Genomic DNA, 18,054 nt, shown 5'->3' with positions numbered 1-18,054 from the left:
GTCAACCCGTGCACTCAGACCAGCTATGGAAATGCTATGTGTTATCTAGCCAGACTGTCTATCTGTGCCTCAGCAAGCAGAACAATAGGCAGGACAGCTGCTTTCTTTGATCCCTTCTGGAGTTTAGGGGTTTGGGTAACACCTCTCCAGCCCAGGAAACTCTTAGCAGGAGGACCTTTGGGAAACACGTTTCAAAAGGCACTCCCATAAGAAAAGGACCAGCCTCGCTCCAGGATGTCGCATACCAATGGGTCTTTTAAGCTGCTAAGAAGGGAGGTAGAGTTAGAACAGTCAGAGAGAGCAGGGGGACTGTAGCAAGGGTTCATCCATATAGTTATTTTTGTGGGCTTCTCATTCTTTCCTGTCTCCTCCACTTCCTGCAGAACAGGTTTGCTTTTATCCAATCCACTTAAGGAAGGGGTCTCCCACTATTCCTTTGATTCCTTTTGTACCAACAAGACAATTTATGTAGACCGTGTTGGGAAAGTATTCTGTCACTTCGAACCATCCTTGAGCCTAAGTTCATCGCCTTTGTATGCCTTCAAACCATCAGGACTTGAGGTGCTGTCTTTGGGACACTCTTTGAACCACTTTTAATTGCTGTTTTTAATTCATCAAACTGGCTTGATGCAGTATCATACCAGCAGAGCATGTTACCTAATCTGCTTGAACATCAGCTCTCTGTTTTGGATGACTTTGAACCACCGCCTCTTGAAAAAATTCATCAAACCAGAAAACTGCAAAAGCACTTCCACGCATCACAGTTTGAAGAAATAAAACATATTCTTCAAAAGAAGTGAAGAAATGGTGGAACAAAGCAGAAAATGATTTCTTGACGATGGCTGCTCAAAGCATTAACAATAGTGGCTGAATACCTTCTTTCTACTGCCATTATCTACAATTAATGCCCTAGATTCCAGCAGTGAATAAAGGAAACAACCTAATACAAAATCAAGAACCAAGGAGGTGGGAGGGAAAGGGTGAGGAGGGGTGTTTTAGTGTACTTTAAAGTAAAATAATCTTATTTCGCTACTGTTCACACTGTTTTCTCCCTTTTTGCTCGAAGAGGTGTGAAGATTCAGTCAAAATCAAAGAGAGGTGTTATTTCACGATATAAAAATGTGAAAATCCTTGGAGTGCAAGAGGAGAGAGGACTGGCATGTAGAACGTGGGGGCATTGTGCATGGGTTTGCAATCACTTCTTAGAAATGTATGGGCACATTCCATCAATCATTGCCTGAGTTCCAAGGAAGCTGAGTGGATGATGCACACTCAGCTTTATCCTCAATGTGGAAATACACATTGATTTGGAGGAATGCACATTTCCCAGAGGCATCTCACAAGTTTCATAATAAGCCTATCTTGCTAATGAAAGTAGGCAATTTCTTAGGCAGAGTTTTACACCCATGAAATTCATTAAATTGGTTAAGAATGGTACCTGTCATTATAGCAATTTCAACATGGGAGAAATCTGACATGAAGCGCTATATAAGAAAACAAATCATCGTTACTATCAGAAGTGCCCTTCATTTTCACAATTTGTTCAGACCACCCTGTGCACTTAACTATTGGCAAAAACAATGCTATAATATGCATGTAGAGTAGCTCAAGGTATGTCAGAAGGTACATACACACTTAAATAACGACTACTTCAGATTTCAATAACTGCATTAACAGCTAAATAATGATGGCACAATATGTTTGGCACATAATACTGCGTACTTTACAACAGACACATTTATTTATTTATTTATTATTACATTTGTAAGGTGTGCCTAACCCTTGGGCATCTGGGCGAAACAATCTTAAGAACATGGTTACAGAGACAACAATTTAAGAGATTGGTTACAGGTTTGACTTAAGGAAGTGGTTACATGAAATGCAGATCATAAATAGGCATGCTTAAAGAATATGGTTACAAGGTAGATCTAGTAGCCCATAGGCGGCTAGGTAAACAGACTCAAATAAATGGTTGCAGAATCAGAAGGCTTGAGAGATTAGTTATGGATTTTGGCAGGCTTAAGAATATGGTTACAGGTAATGCAGATCATAGAGAGGTATGCTTAAGTATATGGTTGCAGGATAGCATGGCAGAAGTGGGTTTGGGCTTAGTGTTGCCACATCGTGTCACTTTAAGCATATGATTACATGTCTTGTGGAGACTTACGTGGGGTGTAGGTCCTGGTGCAGGTAGGTGGGTACCAGTCATAATGGGTTACTTACAGGAGGGAGGGTGTAATTTGATGTCTTGAGTACCAGCTTTTTCGTTTTTTGCGAAAGGAGAGTAGGGCCGGGTCCAGTTTTATCTCCAGTGGCAGGGTGTTCCAGTATTTGGCTGCCATTACGGGGAAACTTGAGCCACCTGCTCTTTGTCTTTTGTATCTGGGCTTGGTTTTTTGCCCGAGGTAGGCAGTGCGGGTGGGTCTAGAGGATTGGTTCCTAGTTATCATGCTGGATAGGTAGCGTGGGGCAGTATTTGAGAGACATTTGTGTGTCAGCGTCAGTATTTTAAATGTAATCCGGTCCCTCACTGGTAGCCAGTGAATGTTTCGTCTGGTGGAGGAGATATGTTCTGATTTGGGAATGTTTAATGCTGCTCTTATGGCATTATTCTGCACTGTTTGGAGTTTCTGGATGTTTTTGGATGAGGAGCCTGCAAAGATGGCATTGCAGTAGTGAACTCTGGAAAGGATAAGTGCTCTTGCCAGGGTGATTTGGTTTTCTACTGTGAGGTAGGGTCTACAGGGGTGATAAGTTTGGCTGTGTAGGCAGATGCTGATGTGATAGCATTGACTTGCCGTGTGAGGGTGAGTGAGGAATCGAGATAGACTCCTAGGGTCTTAACTTCTTTGGCGGTGGGGATAATGTTTCCATCTATGTTATGTCAGTGGTGAGATATTTTTGAGTTTCGCTTGGCTGCCCAGAATGAGTGTTAGGGAGAATTCTCATCTATGGATGATTTCCCTCACCTAGTGTGTCCCCCAGCAGATTTGCTGGACTTCTGGAGTTTATTTTTTTTCACTTGGTAAGAGTGAGAGCTTTTCCCCACTCTTGCCTGTGTTTTGCTATGTCTTTCTATCTGTTTTTGTGATTGTGGACTCTGAAGTACACCACTTCAGTAGCCCCCTTTTTTTGTGTGTCACACAGCACCTTCAGTGCCGTGGTACAGGGTTGTCTTTGAGACTTCCCTCGACTCTGTTTCTGAGGCGACTACCGGCCCCCAGAAAAGGGTAAAGTTACCATTAATTAATTAATCTACCACAGATCCAGTACACCCATCTTCCATGGAGTAATGGAAAGGGTTAATTTGTATCCCTTTTTATCTCTACCTCCTAGAGCATTTTTTCACTCTTTTAACATTTAGACTTGGCTGGTGGCAGTGGTATCTACCCTAACTTTTCTACCGTGATTATATTAGATAAATGTGGTACTGTTCTTGGCTATTATATTAGCCTCAAACATAAACCTGCTTGACCAAATCATCTTTCTTTTGGCTCCGGTTGGGTTTATTCGCCATTTCTTTTAGTTAAAGTTCTTCTTGTGTTTTACTTTGCGCGGCAAACTAGGTTTGCCTTCTTTTCACTGTCCTTTGGTGGGCTTCTGTTCAGAAGCCCTCCTCAAGTGCCTGGGTGTCTAGGTGGGCTGAATGTGAGGGAGGGGTGTAGTCACCCTCTAAACAGGGTATCCTAGGAAACCCAAGTCACACTTTGTCATGATTGACCAGGGTAGTTGTCCGGGCTGGACAACCCCCCTGCTGGGTGATTGACAGCCAGGCTATGTGAATGGGGTTTTTTCGCATAAAAGGCAGCTCGAAGTCAGAGAGTCGCCACTGGAACTACAAGGAACTGAAGAGAAGCGGAAAGAACAACGGCTCCTGCAACTGCCCCGACCCGGTGAAGCCCTGCTGCATGTAACGCTCACCTGACTCCCACGGAAGCGATGGCCTGGTTTGGATTGCTGTGGCCTCCTCTAGGGTGATGCGCAGGACTCGGAAGATGGAATAGACCGAACCCCCAAATCTGGCTTGTCTGGCTCGTAGAAATATCCTTCTGTGTGTGAAAAGGGAGTATTAACAATCTGCGGGATAATGCGTAGGCCTCCCACTCCCCTTCTCACCCTCCACGAAACCCTTCTGCGATTCCCCGTGAAGTCTCACCTTAGGGTCTGAAAGGACGAGCTCTCCATCCTGCTTCTGATGCAGGGGCGCGTTGTTATCCAGTTACTTCACTGGATCTCGGATTGGTGAGAGTTCAAGTTTGCTTGACTTTTCCGGTAAGGTACCGTAAGAATTCTGTTGCAAGTTCAAGCTTTAAATAACCATTGTCTGTTTTCTCTATTTCAGGTGCTGAATGAAGATTCCGAGTTAGGGAATGGAACCGCCGAAGGAAAATTCTGGTGAGTGTTTGATGAGTGGTTTCTCTAGTGTTCTTGCATTAATGCACTAATGCTTGTGTCCTTTTCCCCTTAGGGGCCGGGGTTCGGAAATGTCAAAGATACGGCGCCGACCCGAAGGGAGAAGAGATGTCCCAATAAATATCAGGTAAGTCTTTGATGAGCGTTCCGCTAAAGTCCTTGCATTCGCTCACTAATGCTAATGTCTTTTTCCCCTTAGGGGCCGGGGTTTGGAAATGCCGAAGAAACAGCGCCGACCCGAAGTGAAGAGGGTTTGACCCAACAGGTAAGTCTTATGGTGGAAATTTAGCCTTTCTTATTCTCTTCCCTAGCTCACCTTTGTTCTTGTCTTTTTCTCCTTCAGGCGCTGAAATGCGGCAGAAGATCCAGATGGTCGCTGATGGGCAAGAAGGCGCCTAGTAAAGGTGAGTGGAATGCTGCGCTGCAGCGAGCTATGCGATGTGCTTTTAAAAATGAATGTCTTCCCTTTAGGATCGTCGGCGAGATGACTCTGGAATGCGGATTAAGCAGGTAATGTCTCTTCTTTCTCCTGTTCTCCTCTCTTCTCCCTTTACAGGTGTTCCAGGATGCTGTCGGGCGTGGCTGGAGTCCGGATGCAGGAGCAGACACGGTGAGCGTCCAGCTGCTAGGTGCAGAACAACGCGAAGCGTGAGTTGCTGCTTGGGTGTGGCTTAAATAGCCTTCAAAGTAGTTCCAGGTATGTATTCTTCCTCTAAGGTATGTATTCTTCCTCCGGCCACACCCGTGTGGTAAAGTAGTCCCATAGGTAAAATAGTCCCATTCAGGCCTCTAGGTGGCCTGGATGTTGCAGCACAGTCTGCATCAGGTAAGTTCACACCAAGCACTTCTTAACACAAAGTCATCCTTTATGAGCCTGGCGCCTATGGCGCCTGGACTGTTGTCCAACATGAGCCTGGCGCCAAAGGCACCAGGACTGAGTCCAAAGGGCCCCTACCTGGGGCCGCTGGAACTTCCCTCGGGAACATGCTGTCTGCCTCTGGGGTTGCTGGGCCCGGTCTGGCTCCTTGGGGGTAGGCATCATGAAATTACCCCCTCCCAAGGCCCCTCCCAAGGTTGTTCTCTCTGGAGGTTTCGGTTTGTTTGGGAATTTCCGGTGGAATTTCTGTATTAACCGAGGTGCATGTACCTGGTCGCTTGGTTCCCAAGACTTTTCTTGAGGCCCATATCCTTTCCAATCAATTAAATAGAAGAGTTTTGACTTTGACACCTTGGAATCTAATATGTCTTTAACTTCAAATTCCAGCTCCCCATCTACTTGAATTGGTTCTGGTGGTTTAATTAGTCTGGTTCCAGGTTGTACTGGTTTCAACAGTGATACGTGAAAAACGGGATGGATTCGCATGTTAGCTGGTAGATCGAGTTTGAAGGCCACCGGGTTGATTATAGCTTTGATTGGCTAGGGCCCTACATATCTTGGATTGAAAGTTTGTGGTCCTTTGAGTGGTAAATGTCTAGTCACTAGCCACACTTGGTCCCCTATTTGGTACGGAGGTGCTTCGCTTCGATGTAAATCAGCATTTTCTTTGTACTTTTTCTTGGCTTGCTGTAAATGAGTCGTTGCTTCTTTGAAGGCTCGAGTTATCATGGAATGCCATTGATCTACAGCGGGCATTTCAAGACTTTGAGGGGAGTCAAGGTCAGAGGTTCGGGGGTGATGGCCATATAAGGTATAAAAAGGGGTTTGTCCCATTCCAGAATGTACAGAATTGTTATATCCATATTCTGCGATCCAAAGAATGTCTTTCCAATTACATTCAGATTGGTGCAACATACACCAAAGATACTGTTCAAGGGTCTGGTCTGTTCTCTCGGTTTGACCATCAGTCTGGGTGTGGTGACTAGTGGATAGTCGTACATCGATTTGTGCCAGTTGACAACACTTTCTCCAAAAATGGGAAATAAATTGGCTTCCTCGATCAGAGACCAGTATGGATGGAAAACCATGTAAACGAACGACATTCTCAAGAATTTCCTTGGCCAGGATGGAGGCTGAAGGTAACCCCTTTAATGGGATAAAATGGGCCATTTTGGAGAAGAGGTCAACAATCACCAGGATGATGTTGTATCCATAGCAAGGAGGCAGGTCTGTAATAAAGTCCGTCCAGCGACAAGGTGTGCAAAGGTGCCGGTGGGATGTCCAAGGGTTGTAAAAGACCCGCTGGTCTTTTCTTTTGACCTTTATTTTGGGCGCAAACTCCGCAGGACATCACAAAGCATTTTATATCCTTTCGCCAGGAGGGCCACCAGAATTGCCTTTTGATCTTTTCTTCAGTTTTAGCAATACCAGGATGTCCTTCCATTAATGTATCATGATAATGGGCAATAACGAGTTCTTGCAATTCCTTATGAGGCAGAAATAATCGCCCCTGGAAGTAGGGTAGATCATTATTAACGGAAAAGTGTGAACCCTTTTGACTCCATTCTTGCAAGGCTGTAGGGTCTAAAAGTTGTTTAACTCTAGTTTGAATGTCCTCAATAGTTTGTAAAGAGGTCAACCCCAAAATTCTCTGTTCAGGTATAATCGGTACTGGTTCTAAGCTTGAATTTGTTTCTCCCATCCCAATCCAGGATAAAGCGTCCGCTTTGCCATTCTTGCAGCCAGGGCGGTATGTGATTACAAAATCAAACTCCGCAAAGAATAAAGCCCATCGGAGTTGACATGATGATTGAGCTTTGGCCGTTTTTAAATATTGCAAATTTCTGTGATCTGTAATCACTGTGATGGTGTGTCTTGCGCCGAGAAGGTAATGACGCCAAGCCTTGAAGGCGGACTTAATAGCTAATAACTCCTTGTTGGTGATTGCATAATTAACTTCAGGAGCCGAGAATTTTCTGGACCAAAAGGCTACAGGGTGCAATTGGTTAGTTACAGGATCCCTTTGAGACAGGACAGCTCCCATGGCTAAGCTGGATGCGTCGGTTTCAACAATGTAAGGGAGATCTGGGCGCGGATGTTTCAGTACAGGTGCGGAGGTGAATTTAGTTTTTAGTTCTTGAAAGGCCTGTTCTGCCTCATTAGTCCATTCGAAGCGTTTATTTTTCCGTAAGAGTGCAGTGATGGGTTGAACCACCCGAGAAAATTCCGGGATAAATCTTCGATAAAAATTGGCAAAACCAAGCATGCTCTGAACACCCTTCACCGAGCTAGGAGATGGCCATTTGAGGATGGCATCCACTTTTCGTGAGTCCATTCGGACTCCCTTTGGTGTCAGGATGAATCCAAGAAACTCGACTTCTGTGGCATGAAAAACACATTTTTCGAGTTTTGCAAACAGTTTGTGCTGGCGCAATTTCTCAAGAACTGCCTTGACATGTTTTCTGTGATCGGATTCCAAAGAGGAGTACACCAGAATGTCTTTGATAAATACGATGACACAAACATTGATAAGTTCCAGAAGAACATCATACATAAAGTATTGAAAGGCAGCAGGTGCGTTGCACAATCGAAAGGCATCACCTGGTATTCGAAGAGTCCATATTTGGTGCAGAAAGCAGTCTTCCATTCATCGCCTTCTTTTACACGCACCAGGTGATAAGCTCCCAGAAGATCTAACTTGGTGTATATACAAGCATCTTTTACCTGGTCGAGAAGTTCAGGGATCAGGGGCAGAGGATAACGATTCTTAATCGTTATTTGATTTAGGGTGCGGTAGTCAATACAAGTTCTAAGGTCGCCTTCTTTTTTCGGCACGAAGAACAGAGCTGTGGAAACAGGAGACTTTGATGGGCGAATAAAACCATTGGCAAGGTACTGATCTAAATACTGTCGCAAATGAAGATTCTCAGGTTCAGTAAGGGCATAGATCCTATTACAAGGCAGTTGAGCATTGGGTACCAGATTGATTTGACAATCGTACGACCGGTGGGGAGGTAACGTGTTGGCCTGTTCTTTTTGGAAAACGTCTTGGAATTCTTGGTACTCAGGCGTTAGTTGTATTGTGGCGGATGTTACTGTGGCCAGGCCCATGTTTGGATTTCTTGGATAGCAAGTTTGTGTACAATCAGGAAAGGTTATTCTCTTTGCTCGCCAGTCAATTTGAGAATTATGTGTTTCTAACCAAGGAATTCCTAGAATTACTTGAAACTGTGGGGCCTTGATTACGTCAAACACAATAGCTTCCCGATGTCCATCCTGACCCACTAGTGTCATTTCTGTAGTAGAATGTGTTACCGGCCCTGAGGCAATTTCGGTTCCATCAACTGTGGTAATGACATCCTTGTTGGTTTTCGGGCGGAGAGGGAGATTAATCCTGGAGGCCAATTCACGATCAACATAGTTTCCGATAGCTCCACTGTCAATGTATGCCTTTATAGCATGCAACCGCCGAGGCTGTCTCGGATCCACGAGGACCATTGGCATGAATTAATGCGAGGTCAAAGAGTTTATTTTCAAGCTCGGCAAGCGGACCTCTACGCTTGTCGGGCTTGGTCGTTTCCCGAATCAGGTTCCGTTAGATTGTTGTCAGTGGCTCCAACCACCTCCTTGGGTGGTTTTACCGGACAATCTCGTAAAAAGTGGCCAGAAGCCCCGCAATAAAGGCATAATTGCTTCTGCCGCCTTCTTTCTCATTCCTTCTGAGTTAACAGTCCTTTAACTCCACCTATTTGCATAGGTTCTGAAACGTCGGTACCTTTGGGGTTAGCGTGAGTTTTGATCAACACTCGGGTTTCAAACTTAGACCGATCTGCTTTTCTATTCTGAAGTCTGTGATCAAGTTGGACCACTAAGTCTATGTATTCTGCGCAGGCTTGGGGCGGATTTACAATTTGAGCTAGAACGTCTTTAAGTTCTCCGCGCAGGCCTCGATGAAATAATGTGATCCTTTTCTTTTCTGGCCACCCTGTTTCCACAATCAACCTATTAAAGGTGGCGATGTAGGATAAGAGATCCTGGTTACCTTGTCGTAAGGATAGCAGTTCGTTGTCCAGGGCCTGTCCCTGGGATTGTCGAGCAAATAATCTTTCCATGCTTGCCTGGAAGCCTTGAAAATCCTGGAGAATTGGGTCATCTTGACTTACCAAAGGAACTGACCAATCGGCAGCACAGCCGCTGAGATAAGATAATACAAAAGCTACCTTGGTTTGGTCATTAGGGAAGGCCCCAGGTCTGCATAGAAAGTGTAAGTGACATTGGTTCATGAAAACGGCATATTTCTTGGGGTCCCCAGCAAAACGTTCAGGCGGGGCCAGTGGCATATTTCCAGGTAGATTGATTTGTACCGGGTTATTCGAAACCACAGGAGTGGGATTACCCCCGGAACCAGGTAACAGAGTTTGTCCTGCCTGACCTTGCAACATCTGTTTGGCCAGGTCATCAGTTTGTTCCTTGGATAGGATCGGTTCTCTCCTGAGAGTGTTAGTCTCCTGGCGGGCAGAATGTACTTCTGCCCGTAATTCCCCCAAATGTTGGGCCAGCTGATCTGTCTCGGAAGTATCCCTAGCGCCCGGGTAGGAAATTGTAGGTAGGCTTCGCATTCTGTAACGCTCACCTGACTCCCACGGAGGCGCTGGCCTGGTTTGGATTGCTGTGGCCTCCTCTAGGGTGATGCGCAGGACTCGGAAGATGGAATGGACCGAACCCCCAAATCTGGCTTGTCTGGCTCGTAGAAATATCCTTCTGTGTGTGAAAAGGGAGTATTAACAATCTATGGGATAATGCGTAGGCCTCCCACTCCCCTTCTCACCCTCCACGAAACCCTTCTGCGATTCCCCGTGAAGTCTCACCTTAGGGTCTGAAAGGACGAGCTCTCCATCCTGCTTCTGATGCAGGGGCGCGTTGTTATCCAGTTACTTCACTGGATCTCGGATTGGTGAGAGTTCAAGTTCGCTTGACTTTTCCGGTAAGGTACCGTAAGAATTCTGTTGCAAGTTCAAGCTTTAAATAACCATTGTCTGTTTTCTCTATTTCAGGTGCTGAATGAAGATTCCGAGTTAGGGAATGGAACCGCCAAAGGAAAATTCTGGTGAGTGTTTGATGAGTGGTTTCTCTAGTGTTCTTGCATTAATGCACTAATGCTTGTGTCCTTTTCCCCTTAGGGGCCGGGGTTCGGAAATGCCGAAGATACGGCGCCGACCCGAAGTGAGAAGAGATGTCCCAATATATATCAGGTAAGTATTTGATGAGCGTTCCGCTAAAGTCCTTGCATTCGCTCACTAATGCTAATGTCTTTTTCCCCTTAGGGGCCGGGGTTCGGAAATGCCGAAGAAACGGCGCCATCCCGAAGTAAAGAGGGATTGACCCAACAGGTAAGTCTTATGGTGGAAATTAAGCCTTTCTTATTCTCTTCCCTAGCTCACCTTTTTTCTTGTCTTTTTCTCCTTTAGGAGCTGAAATGCGGCGGAAGATCCAGATGGTCGCTGATGGGCAAGAAGGCGCCTAGTAAAGCTGAGTGGAATGCAGCACTGCAGCGAGCTATGCGATGTGCTTTTAAAAATGAATGTCTTCCCTTTAGGATCGTCGGCGAGATGACTCTGGAATGCGGATTAAGCAGGTAATGTCTCTTCTTTCTCCTGTTCTCCTCTCTTCTCCTTTTACAGGTGTTCCAGGTTGCTGTCGGGCGTGGCTGGAGTCCGGATGCAGGAGCAGACACGGTGAGCGTTCAGCTGCTAGGTGCAGAACAACGCGAAGCGTGAGTTGCTGCTTGGGCGTGGCTTAAATAGCCTTCAAAGTAGTTCCAGGTATGTATTCTTCCTCTAAGGTATGTATTCTTCCTCCGGCCACACCCGTGTGGTAAAGTAGTCCCATAGGTAAAATAGTCCCATTCAGGCCTCTTGGTGGCCTGGATGTTGCAGCACGGTCTGCATCAGGTAAGTTCACACCAAGGACTTCTTAACACAAAGTCATCCTTTATGAGCCTGGCGCCTATGGCGCCTGGACTGTTGTCCAACATGAGCCTGGCGCCAAAGGCGCCAGGACTGAGTCCAAAGGGCCCCTACCTGGGGCCGTTGGGACTTCCCTCGGGAACATGATGTCTGCCTCTGGGGTTGCTGGGCCCGGTCTGGCTCCTTGGGGGTAAGCATCATGACACTGCTGTCCTGAGCTATCTGCCCTTCAATGACTTAGAGAAGATCCAGCCCAGAGTCTTCTTCCCTTGAGCTTGGTGGGGATAACCAGCTCATCTTCTACATCCAGAGGATCCTCTTCCTTGGTTGAAATCGCTGCACGCAGCTGTAGTGGTTCGGATAGTCACCTGAAGAGCCTCTCCTGTTTTTAAGGAGCACACCTTTTATTCCTTATCGCTGCTGCCGGCTTCATCCCTGTGTGGTGCAGACCCCCTTCAGACGTCCCCCTTCACGAGGAAGCTCCAGGAATCGTGGGTCTGCGGGAAACCTACAAGAACAACTGCCAGGGCACCCGCTACACCATTGGAACAAGTGTTCTGCTTGAAGAAACTGGGTGAATCCCTTTTTCTTCATTTCCAAGGCTTGCTTGCCCTTCTCTTCCCTCCTTCTTATAACTTTTGCTTCCAAACATTGACAATATCGAAGTACTCTTGGCTATGTTGAATCGTGAACTGTCTGACTGTGTGATCTTCGGCAACAGGCCCCGGTGTCTTTCGACCCTGGCTCCGGCCCTTTGACTTTTGAACTCCTGTCTCTGAGTGTTTCTTGATTCTGCCTGCCTAACCAAAATATTGCCCAAGATTTTTGCCTCCAACTCCGTCTGGGTATCTCAGGTGCTAAGTGTGTTTTTGCCCGGTAGCATTTCATGTCACGGATACGCATTTATTTAGTCGACCGAACTGTCAAAAGTGATCGCAATCGTATTTGCGGTAACGTGCTTTGTTCATAACACCGGTTCATTCAAACACAGGGTACTTACCTTGAGACTTACTGTACAAAGTGAATTGGTTAGTTGTATATTTAATGTGTGGTTTTTATTGAAGTTTAATAGAAGTGTTGTGTTTATAACAAATGGTTTAAAAATAAATGTACTTATATTTTTCTACCTGAAACCTTGAGTCAGTGTTTGCTTGAGTCACAGTAATTGTGGTCCCTTTGTGTAATCTCTGCTACTGCTCATATACTCTTGAGAAAAGCCTGGCTGCTCCTCCACTGCTACCACTCTGACATAGTAGTACAGGCTTGTACCAAAGGTAAAACTTGTATTGCCACCTGTAGTCTTAATTGTGTGTAGCGGTCCCTAAGGGCACTGCACAGGATTCTGCCTAACAATGAGGATCTCTGTTTTGTTGTCATTAAGACATAGCTCATTTTGGGCCATCCATGCTTGCATTGTGTGGTAGATTGCATTTAGGGCATTTGTGTCTGTGACATAGTCTCCTGTGATTGGAATAAGTATTTGGGTATTGTCTGCATAGTTTGTGTATGTGACACCCAAATAGTTCACTTTGTCGAAGAGAGGCTTCGTAAAAGCATTGTACATGGTGGGAGAAACACATGATCCTTGGGGGACTCCACAAGTGACTGGTGCCAGGCTAGCAGCTGCTGTAGAGGAGAAGACTCTCATCGTTCTGTTAGTGAGAAATGATTTAATCCATGCTATGGCATTGTTGGAGAAGTGGGCATCGCTGGCTAAGTGATAGAATAGGATGTTATGACATCTCACAACAACATTCATGTATTGTTTGTTTATTTATTGTTCACTTGGTAGGCTCTTATACAGCAAGTAAAATCCTGTTTCAAAGGGCAATGGGAGGGAACAAGGGAGTGAAACACATTAAAAACACACAAATATATATATATATATATATGTATATATATATATATATATATATATATATTTCTTTTTTTTTTTTTAAAGCAGTAGAGGAAACAAGGAATATAGGACAAATCAACTATGCATTGTGAGTATTCAGAACGAGCAAGTGGAGCAAGAAAGAGGGAAGAAGGGGTAAGTGCTGGAGTGTCCAAGCGCATGGGTGAGCCACAGATGAAGTGCATGGTATGGTGAGTGCTACCGGGTGTGGAGTCACAATTAGGTGTAAATGCGAGCCTCCAGGGTGGATGGTGTGCCAAGACAAGTGCTGAGGGTAGACAGAAACTGGGGCGATTGGATGTGGGAAGTCAGAGACCCCGAGAATGTATAAGGGGCCAGGACACCAATCACAGCAACTGTGAGATTAACAGAAAAGAGAAGAAGGGAAGGAGAAGGTAAAGAGGAAAATCTTGAGGAGATTCCAGAATTTAAGAATGTCATGCTCAAGGTGCAGAGGGAGAGGGAGGCTGGTCCATAGGAGGGAGCCAGCTGAGGAAAGCGATCGACCACCTACTCTCTGTTTACCAAAATGCTTTACACACAAAGAGTTGGTACCAGAGGAATGTAGAGGTCTAGAGGGAGAGTATTTAATAACATAACATTGAAGATAGTGTCCCTGCGCCCAGACAGCCTTGTGGCTGATGCCGAGGGATTTGAATTTGATCCGTGCAGCAACCGGGAGCCATTAAAGACTTTTTAGGCTAGGAGAGATGTGGTCCCTGGCCTTAAGGCCAAGGATATGTCTTTCTGCCCTATTCTAGTTTAGCTGGAGGGGTTGCAGAGTAGAAAAAGGCAGATTCAGGAGGAGGCTATTGCAATAGTCAAGCTTAGAGAGAACCAGAGCTCGGGTAACATTGAGTCTTTGGGGGAAAGTGAAAAAAGGGAGAATTCCTTTGAGAAGGCAGAGCTGAAAGTGGGGCTTCTTGGCAATGTCCTGAGTGTGAGGGAGGAAGGAGAGAGAGGAGTCAAAGAAGACTCCAAGGTTTCTGGCTTCAGTAAAGGAGCAGGGGGGAGCATGGGGAGAGCCCAAGGAGGAACGCAGGAGTGAAGGGAAGAAGGAGGGAGCAGGGGTCCTGATGGGAAGGATCTCCGTTTTACAGGCATTGAGGCAGAGATTGTTGGAGGAGCACCGGGACTAGATGGCAGATAGGCAGTCCGAGATGATGGAAGGTGCAAGAGGGTCATCTGTAAGTTTGAAAAAGAGTTGGAGGAAAAGGAGATAAGGTGTGCAAGGTGAGCAAGGTCGATGTTAAGGAGCCATGGGGAGAGGGTAGAGCCAGGGGGGACACCACAGATGGAGGAGGAAGTAGGAGAGGAGATGGTGCCCAGGATTACATGGAACGAGCGGTCAGTTGGGAAGAATGTCAGCCAGTCCAGTGCCCTTTCCGAGATGCCATGGGTATCGTTGAGCCTTTGTATGAGGATGGAATAGTTGGCTGTGTCAAAGGTAGGAGAGAAATCGAGTAGGCTGAAAACAGTTGGGGAGGTGGAGTCCAGAGTAGCAAGCAGTTCTTCACGGGTGTTCAGAAGAGCAGTTCCCGTGCCTCTGGAGGCTCGGAATATAGATTGATGGTCGCGGAGATCACCAACAAGTTTGGTGCACAAGTTGAATTGGGGCAATGCCAGCTTCTCCCGCAGCTTCCCCAGGAAGGGGGAGATGAAAAAAGGGCGGTAGTTGGCAGGACAGGTAGGGTCTGCTGAAGGTTTTATCAGAAGGGGGCGCACAATGGAGTGCTTAAGGGAGGAGGGGAAGATCCAGTGGCAAAAGAATGATTGTAGAAATCAGCAAGTGCGGGGGCAAGAAAGCCAATGTTATCCTTGATGGTTCTGGATGAGCAAGGGAAAACCTGTTTAGAAGAGACCTTCATGGAGTGGACAACTCTGGTAACTTCTTCAGTTATGACAGGGGAGAAGAAGGAGATGAGGGAAGGAGGAGGGTGAGGTACCATGGGAGGCAATGGTGTGTGGGATGAGTTGGGAGGGTGAGTAAGTAGGGTGTTCAGTGTGTCCTGAGTTTTGGTGGCGAAGTGAGTGGCCAGTGCATTACAGAGGGGCTGGGAAGGAAGAGGGGAGGAGGAGACTGCATAAGGGTTGGCTAGTTCAATGCAGATCATGAAAAGTTCAGCCATTTTGTTGGATGCACCGGAAACCCGTGCATGTATGTGTGCTCTTTTCTTGGCACGGATGCAGGCCAGTTTGTTCGAAGATGAGCCTGAGGTTTGCCACTTCCGTTACGCCACTCTGCACTTTTGTTTCAGGGCCACATGTTCGAAGTCATACCAGGTGTTACGGTTAAAGGCAGGTTTCCGGCGGATCATAATGACTGGGGCAAGAATGATAAGAGTATTGGTGATGGACAAGTGGCGGTTGCTGAGAGCAGAGTCAGTGGAAGAATCTGAGGTAGAGGGAATGGGGGGATTAAGGAGGAAGCAAAGGCAGCAGCTGACACTCGTTTCATCGGTCAGATGTTAGTGAACAATGTTAGCAGGGCTTTTGGGGGTGCGGTCAGAGGGCCAAAGGGACACAGGTGGGAGGAGAGGAGAGAATGCTCTGACCAAGAGAGTGGGGTGACTAGTGGGGAGGAGAGAGAGAGAGAGAGAGAGAGAGAGAGAGAGAGAGAGAGAGAGCGAGAGATCAGGGTGTATGAGGGCACCCAGAGTGTATCCAGCTGAGTGGGTTGAACCAGAAGGGAGAATGGAAAGGGATAGAAAGGTGCAGAGGTCAATTAAAAGAGTGGATTATGAGACAGGGGAGTCCAATTGGATGTTGATGTCACCCAAGTGGAGAAGATTGGAAGTGAGTGAAGATAAGGAAGAACAGAAATCATCCCATTCAGAGAGGAACAGGGTGGTAGCGCACGGAGGCCGGTAAATGGTAGCAACGGTCAGGGTGGAGGAGGGAGAGATGACCAACTTGCAAACTAGGCTCTCAAAGGAAGAGTAGAGCTGGGTTGGTAAAACAGAAGAAGGAACCCACTAAGGGAAGAATAAGGCAACCCCACTGCCAGTACGGTGAGGTTGAGGCTTGTAGGGGGAGGGATAGAAAGAGTAGTGGGGTAGAAGCAGGAGAAGGAAGGAAGTTAATGAGAGACGGCAGGATACAGTCAAAGAGAAGAAGGTTGGGTTGAGGACCCTGAACCAGGATAGTGCCTGTGTGGTAGACATTAACAAAGCAACGTGAAGATGAGAAGCCGGCCAAGAGGACATCCCACTTGGTGCCACCATTAATGGGAAAGGATTAGAAAGGAGAGAGAGTAGAGATGAGATGAGAGGTCCATTGATGTGGGGAGAGGACAGAGAAAAGGATATCAGTGAAGACCTCTCTGGAATAAGGTGTCTGCGATAGTGAGGCCGAGATTTGCACTCCAGGCGTCTTTTTGGTGCTTTTAGCTATCAGACTTCATGAGAGAGAGGAGATATGATATGATATAACTAGTGCTCTTACACCCACCAGGCAACCCACCCCCCATACCGGCCAACCCACCGCCTGCGCCCACTACCCAACCTACAAGATCAATACACCTCCTTCACCATCGATAAATTCCCCATTAAGGTCTCCAACTACGTGAAGACGCTCGGAGTCTACCTGGATTCCAACCTATCCATGGACAGGCAGGTATTTGCTATCGCCGCCTCCTCACCCTACTACTCTAAAGTCCTCAATGCTGCTAGGCCATTCCTATCCCCCCATAATGCTGCACCACTGCCAGGGCAATTATAGGGTCAAGGCTAGACTACTGTAATGCCCTCCTCGTTGGGACCTCCAACAAAAACATTGCCAAATTGCAGCTAGTCCAGAATAACGCTCTGAGGGCTGCCACAGGTACCGCCAGAAGAGACTATATCTCTGAAATCAGGAGGCAGGCGCACTGGCTCCCAGTCAAACAGAGAATTGTCTTTAAGACTCTTGCCATCACCCACAAATGCCTGCATGAACTTGCCCCACCTACCTACCACACAGAATCACCAAGCACACGGCCTCAAGACCCTTAAGGTCACTCTATGTCAACACAATTGTCACGCCCACCACGCGAAAGGTACGCACTGGTGGCCCCAGCTTCCCCACCTAAGCAGCCACGCACTGGAACGCACTGCCACCTCAGTTCAGACTGATTGAGTCACACCTAGCCTTTCGTAACGTTATCAAAACTAGGCTCTTTGTCTAAAAAGGCCCCCCAAAGTGATTCTCCTTATGCATTATTCTGTACCTGCATACCACTGTATATCTATGTGTAACTATGAGACCTATGGTCACCCGCTTTTCTAATCACAAGTTCCCCTCAAACTATGTAACAGTGCCTCGATGCCTTTTGGCTGCAAGAGTGCTTAACAAATGCAAATAGATTAATAAAAATAAATAAATACGCTCAACACCTTTAGTCCAATATCACCCGACCAATTTCTCAAGCTCCTCTCTGCCCACAAACCATCCGGCTCTCCGCTAGAACCTTGCCCGGCCAACAACCTCAAAGAAATTTTCGCTTCTACTTGTGCAGGAGAACACGCAAGATCCATCATAAATGACTCCCTTTCCTCTGGAATTTTTCCCGCCGCCTTCAAAATGGTTCATGTCAAACCTCTAATAAAAAAACATTCCCTCGACCCTCTCGAGCCCAAAAACTACCGCCCCATCTCAATCACCAGGTTCCTTGCCAAACTCATCGACCGAACCGCCTACTCCCAACTAAATGCATTTGTCAAAGCCAACAATCTCCTAGACCCTGCGCAATCAGGTTTCAGAGCCCGACACGGAACCGAAACCACCCTAACCTCAGTCTGGGATGACCTTAAAAACACAGCAGACTCCGCGGGATGCACCACGTTAATCCTTCTTGACCTATCTGCCGCCTTCGACACAATCAGTCACTCAATCCTCCTTGACCGCCTCCGCTCCCTAGGAAT

The sequence above is a fragment of the Ambystoma mexicanum genome, chromosome 12 (assembly GCF_040938575.1).
Source record: "Ambystoma mexicanum isolate Mex_15411 chromosome 12, UKY_AmexF1_1, whole genome shotgun sequence".
Lineage (NCBI taxonomy): Eukaryota > Metazoa > Chordata > Amphibia > Caudata > Ambystomatidae > Ambystoma > Ambystoma mexicanum.
Note: the sequence above shows the minus strand (reverse complement) of the source record.